The sequence below is a fragment of the Raphanus sativus genome, chromosome 2 (genome assembly GCF_000801105.2).
Source record: "Raphanus sativus cultivar WK10039 chromosome 2, ASM80110v3, whole genome shotgun sequence".
Lineage (NCBI taxonomy): Eukaryota > Viridiplantae > Streptophyta > Magnoliopsida > Brassicales > Brassicaceae > Raphanus > Raphanus sativus.
Window position 1 is genome coordinate 5,508,618 of NC_079512.1, and position 7,472 is coordinate 5,516,089.

General features: G+C 28.6%; 1 pseudogene; it reads left to right on the forward strand.

Moving 5' to 3' along the window:
• Positions 1 to 705: 705 nt before the first annotated feature.
• Positions 706 to 5,351, forward strand: LOC108830529 (mRNA cap guanine-N7 methyltransferase 1-like; annotated as a pseudogene).
• The last annotated feature ends 2,121 nt before the right edge of the window (positions 5,352 to 7,472 follow it).

Here is a 7,472-nt window from a genome sequence, read left to right on the forward strand (position 1 = left end):
ACACATTATGCAAACGAGTGACTCACGCTTCTACCACCCCACCTATAGCACTACTTCCTTTCCAAACTCACTTTATCTGTTTAGCTATTAACTATATGATTTAAAAACTTACAACGTTAATCTTGTGAGCAAATATATAATTTATCAAAGAATATATCATGCATAATCCACTTTAATATTCATAGAAGTAGTTAATTTGCGGTCCAAAAGTTAAAGTCCAAATGGCTGAGACCATAAGTTTATGTAAGAATTCTGTTAAAAAAGTAGCTCCCGTGGGAGTTGTTGACCACGTCCAATATGTACCTACTGTGCATATTTATTCATTTATATATAAATGAGGGTTATATTTTTTTAGTTCTTGATTCACTATATATCGGTGAATTAGCTTTTAATTTGATTGGTTGATATAATCGATGAGACGTAACAGACTAATCTACTGTGGTCTAATCTTTGAAAAGTTCACCTGATAAGTTTAGCTAGGGTCAATAACTCGATTTATTATACTATAATTTTCATCAAATTAATCATTCTACAATGGTTATACGCAGTAGAATAATTAACCGCGTTTTCCATAAGTTGTGACGCTGGTTATTATTTTCCTTTTTACCTTTTTAATAGTACAAAAGTAAACCATGACGTGAGGAGAAAATAATTGTTACACCATTATTAATATAAAAAATATTCAGCCAAAGAAATTTATAAAAGTTTATAAAAACAAGAATAGAAAGATTAAAAATGTAAAAAAATTTAGCAAAAAAATGATTAAAAATATAAAAAGATTCTGATAAAAGTTTCAGTGTTTACTCTTTATTAAAAAAACAGCTATAAATACGATTTTCATGTCGTCTCCAATTGCTGAACTTGCCAGGACGATGAAGAAAAGCTACCGTTGTCAGAAATTTCAGGTACGGTTCATTGTGTCCTTAAGGATTAATATTGGTTCTGAACAAAAAATATTACTGTTGGATGATTTGATAAACACAGAGATTATGGGCAAAGATGGTGATGAGGAAGTGGTTGAACAAAAGGGTTAGCGAGCCTGACTATGGTGCCGATACTGAAGACGAATCCGAAAATGCCGACGTTGGATTTGAAAACAAATACTCCAGCTCTGATGAAGGTTCTTGACTTCTTGTTTCTTTCTCTTAGGAGTCACCGGTTCTTCTTTTTCAGTTACCTAAACCGTTTAAACCGGTTTAACAGATGTTGAAGTATCAACTCAATCAAGGGTTTATGAGAACGCAGAGGATGCCATGGCCGCCGCAGCTGCTGCGGAGTTTATTAGCAATGGTAATGCAGAATATTTAGATCAGTCTTCTATGAATAAATGTTCTTTTAAGTATTTTTTTTGTTGAAAATCAGATGCTCCAATGAAGTTAAGGAGAAGAAATTCGGAAACATTTAGAGCACAGTATATTAACAACAAAGAAATAAGGTACATTTTGATGTTTATTTAGACTACATTATTTTTTATAGTATGCTATTGACTATTCCTTTTTTTAGTCTTCTTCTTTTTCAGTCTTGTTGGGTGAAAAGGAGACATAACATGTCGGAAATGTAATAATGAAATTTTGTTGTGTGCAGAGTATGTGTTGGTACGTGGAACGTAGGAGGAACATCACCACCTTCTGAACTTGACATCGATGACTGGATCGAAATTAATTCTCCTGCTGATATTTACGTTATTGGGTAAGCAATTTTATTTTCACAATATGCTCATGCTTCTTATAAGAACTAGTTTTTATACTCGAGCTACGCGCGAGTTTGTGTTAATAATTAGTTTATGTTTTATAATACTGGTAAGTTTTTTAAATAGAAATCTATATAAATATTATTTCAATTTGATTTTCTGTTTATTAACTTATATTTGTTTATCAAATTGTTCCTTTTAAAATAATTAGTTCTTAGCAAACTATTTTCTGAATTGATAAATGTATAAATTATATTTATAATTTTTATAATTTGTATCTTTTTAGTATTATGGAAATTTCTAGATGAATATTAATTGGTAATACACTATTGTATAATAATTTTTACCTATTATGTTGCTCGCTTAATATAACTGCAAGTGTAGTGTTTTATCATATATGCTATTATCTTTATAGTACATTTTATCCAGACATAAAAGTTACATATCATGATGCTTCATTAATCTAGATAAAATGTATGTTTAAAATTTGTCAACACACTTTTGAATTCATATTTTGTATGATAATGTGTTGATACTATATTTACTTATTCTAGCTTTTTTATGTCAAATGATAATATTAGGTTAGATATTTAATGTAACATTTCTATTTATCATAAATTTATTTAATGTTTAGTTATTTTATATTGTATATTACTTATTCTAATATTACTATAAATGTTTAATATAATATTTATATTTCTTATATGTATATTTACTTATTATTTATTTTACAATACATGTAAAGAGAGACTTTTAATTTTTTTTTCATTTCTTAATTGTATATTTACTTATTATATCTTTCTTGCTTTTATACCAAATAATAATATTATGATACATGTTTACTGTAACATTTCTATTTATTATATTGCATGCTCGTTTTTCTTATAATGTATATTTACATATAAAAATATTTAGAAATAATAAAAATGTAAACCTATACATTTTTTAAATATATGTTTAATGTAATTTTCCATTTCTTATTATTTATTCTTTCTTATATTGTGTAATCATTTTTTCTAATTGTGTTGCTTTTATTTCAAATTGTAATATTACGATAGATGTTTAATGCATTATTTTTAATTCTCATATTGTATATTTGTTTATTATTTAGTTTATTATACATTTTCAGATAAATGTGTAATGTAGTTTTTCCATTTCATATATTATATATTTACTTATTATTTATTTTCTTATGTTTAATATTTACTTATTCTACTATTATAATAGATATTTAATGTAATATTTTTGTTTCTTATATTGTATATTTAATTGTTATTTATTTTACTATCCATTTTCAGATATATGTATAATCTAATTTTTAGATTCTATTTACTTCTTTTTTTATATTGTATAAAAAGTTATTCTAACTTTTTTGCTTTTATATCAAATTGTAATATTACTATAAATAATTAATGTAATATTTTTATTTCTTATATTATATATTTATTTATTATTTATTTTATTATATATTTTTACTGTCAAATGTATAATAAAATAATATACATTTGATAGTATATTCATGGGTGATAAATAAATGTATAATAAAATAATATAAATTTGATAGTTTTACTTCTTTTTCCTTATCGAATGTTACTGTTCCACAATTGTCTTAAGTAAAAAAACGTTACTTTTGACTCTAGAAGCACTCACTAACAATTCCCACAACCTATATATGTGAGTTCCTCATCACTAGCAAACTCTTTTTTATATATATATCTTTTACTATATTTTACCCTTTTTTAATCAGTTCATTGTCCAAGCTTATATCAAAGGTCCTGAGCACGTCAATCTTGAGGCATCATCATGTCCACTTTGTCTCAAGCACTGAGTTCTTCGAAGAACCCAAGAGGGAGGTATCAATGTTGATAACCGCAACAAATTTGTTTTGGTTTTCATTTTCTTTTCCTTCTGATATTATTAACAGGGTGGTGATTTGATCAAGTGGGACAAGGCAAGGATCGGGTTCTACGTTGGAATCGATATAGCTGAAAGGTCGGTATGTGTTCTCTGTATCCTATATTTTTCTTGCACTTTCTGTATCTCTCTATATATATGATGTAACGCTTTTATGCGTGACAGACTGAAGATTGTCGAACGCGTTATAAAGGTGATGCAGACCAGCACCAACGTCGTAAGAAGTTCAGCTTTCCTGCCGTCTATTATGTCGGGATTGTTTTGAGGTAACAAATTCTTGACATGATACTATTAGATGCACATGATGTAACAGTCAACTAAAAAGTTTAATTTCTTCTGTTGATTTGTCAATCTTGAGAGTGGAAAACTACATTTCAATGGTTGCAGGTTATCGAAGAGGATGCCCCCCTATTGTTATCTGCAGTTGCCAGGTTTTAAATGTTTCATTTAGCTGTTTCTGCTCAAGATAACATGGTTGGTCACACTAGGTTGTTCCAGATTAGTTATTACAGACTGATAGATATGTTGAAGTTTGTTTTATGCAGAGTAGCGTTTGGTGGAATGAGGTGAATGGTGTAGTTAAAGATACTAAAGTATTGTTAAAATTGTAGTTTGCTACGCATTACTCATAGACTACTGAGGCACGTGCACGACGGGCTTTGGCAATGTCTCAGCTCTTCTTCTGAGGCATCTTTATAGGAACAATGCCTGACGCCAATGTTATCATTAAAAAACTCCGACAAGGTTCCTTTTTTTTTCTTTGCTTAACCTTTTGATGTTATAAATATTGAGTTGTGATTCACGGCTTCCCACTGATCTTATACATATGGACTTTCTGGTCAGTTGATCTGGTTCTTTGTCTATATTGAATACACAGCTGAAGGTTTGGAGATTGCTAAAAGTGTATACCGGATTCGTTTTGGTGAATGGTTTTCTCAAAAGGTATTTACTTAATTTTTTTTGTAACTTTTACGTAAAAAGTCCTTACTCCTTATAATTTTCTCCTTTTTTGATTCTAATGATTATTCTCCTTTGTGGTTCAGAAATTCAAATCTAGCATCCCCTTTGGTATCGAATACGTCTTTCACCTTGAGGTACTTAAATTTTCTTGAGTTCACTTGGTAGTCTACCGCATAAACTGAAGCAGCATTGTAGAATAAGCTTTAGAGGTACCAAAAAGTAAAATATAACAATCCGAACTGTAATGATAGGATACTGTTGATTGCCCCAAATGGATTGTCCTTTAACATCTTCAAGTCTTTAGCCGAAGAGGTAAAAATATATTCCTCACACGAATTTGTCCATGGGTATATGTAAAAAACAGAGTTCGTAGAACTCATGAGAAGGCTTGGTGCTTTGGGTGATGGTAACCAAGACCAGAGTAAGTCTTTGTGTTCTGATACCAACCAAATTTGCCATAGAAACATAACTATTTGGTTGGGACCATTTTATATTCAGGCACGTTATCAGCTGATGAATGGGACGCTGCATATCTATATCTCTGTTGTCTTGAGGAAGGTTTGCCTTCTTTCTTTCATCATCTTTTGGTTTTCAGTTTTTTCCTCTTACGTATCAGGTATGTTTTAACAGAGAGGAGGAGAACCTAATGGAGGTCAGAGGAGAGGAGGGAGGAGGAAGAATGGGAAAATGAACTTATCTGAAGGCAATGTTTTGTATATTGTCAACGAAAGTGTAAAAGAGTGTAACTTTACTCAACGGAGAGTGTCTTAAAACTCTGTTTTCGTCTCGCCTTTTCTTTAGTTTAGAAAGTATTCAGAGAGAGAGAGAGAGAGAGAGAGAGGACAAGAAACCGCCTTAAAATATGGTAGTCGTTGAACACTTACGTTATCAAATGTGCTAGGCTTTAGCAGAAAATACCATCAGGATTCTTACCATCATGATATACAACTCACCACTTTGTTTAACGGGTCCACTTACTTTTATTATAATTGTTAACCGGAAACTATAAATGACTAAATTAAGACCAGTTTAAATTTCATATATGTCTGGACTGTTCATATATTTTTATGTCCAAAATACCGAAAACTGAAAGAAATGAACCAAATCAAACAGCCAAAGACCCATGTCTATTATGTATATATAATATGCAGAAAGACCTAATGTGTTGGTGGTCTTTACAAACACACTGCCTGGAAGATCCACTGTCTGACATAGACTTCTATGTCGAGGTTTTGAACAAAGTTTTACATTACCAATTTTGTATTGTTTTTTGCAGTTTTCTAAAAGCTGCAATTAAAGCAAATGGTTGTTTCTTAGATACAAAAAGACGTTTGTGGGTTGGAAAAAATTAAAATTATATTCATCTATGCCTATCAGAACCCAATTATATTAAAATACATTTTAGTACTGAAGATTTTTGTGGTGCAAAGTTGATTCATTTGAACAATTCATATACTTAAACTAAAATGATTCATTTGGAGAAACATATGATTAAACTAAACCATCTCAACGCTTGCACCATTCATTTCGTACCGACAATATCATTTGGTTTTGGTCTCGCTATAACAACATAGTTTATCCTGTTAGTAAACATTCAAAGTTGTTGTCAAAAAAAAAACATTCAAAGTTTGATAACAAAGATAGAACCTTTTGATACAAAAGCTAAATATATCTCCCTCGAAGCATAGGCAAACTATATACACTTTTGTAATTTTAGAGGTTAATCATATGTTATAATCAAAATTCAAAATTATTACATTAAAGTATTATAAAAATAACTCAATTTATTTCATCATATTTATTATATTGAATGTGTTATTTTTTTATATAAAATATTAAATTTATTGATCATTGTAAAAGAATATATCTACAAAGATTACAAGAATTTGGAAATAATCTAAAAATCACTTCAGTCTACATGAGCTCCAAACCATCGACATGGCAAACCCTTCAGCTTTAGTTTCTGAATTTATTATTTTATGGTTACATATAATGTAAACCTATTTTACGGTAACTTACAATCTATCCCCTAGACTATATTTGAGAAGTGATTTTGCCACATGCTCTCTCTACAATCACTCTCACAAAAATAATATGACATGGCTACTAAAATTGATGACATGGCTTATAGTTTAATATGACATGGACAATTACATTTAATGTTAATTTTTATTTTTGGTAAACTTTTTAAAATATGGTAATAACTTATATATTACTTTTAATGTCGATTTATATTTTTAGAATTTGTTTTTAGAATATGGTAATAACTCCTAAATCATCATTAAAATAAATATATTCAAATATGGGATTACAAATTTTGAAATATATTTTATTACTAAAATTTTCGAAAATGTATACAATTAGACTATATTTGAGAAGACTATATCTGAGAAGTGATTTTGCCACATGTTCTCTCTACAATCATTCTCACAAAAATAATATGACATGGCTATTAAAATTGATGACATGGCTTATAGTTTAATATAACATGGACAATTACATTTAATGTTAATTTTTATTTTTGGTAAATTTTTTAAAATACGGTAATAACTTATATATTATTTTTAATGTCGATTATATTTTTAGAAATTGTATAAGAAAAAAAAATAAAAATTAATAAAATTTTATTTTAAATATAATTTATATTTATCTGTCAAAAAAAAATATTTTAAATTTTTTTACTGCACATGGTGCAGGAAAACACCTAGTGACACAATTGAAAAACTAAACTCAAAATTAAAATTAGGAAATATTTCAAAATATTCAATTTAAGTTTATAAGAAAAAACAATTATTCCAGGCTTATCTGTAAATAATATATTACACACAATATAAAAATATTTAATGAATTTAAAATATGTAATCCCTGTGTAAGAATGTACTATCAATATAAAAAAAGTAAGAAGAAA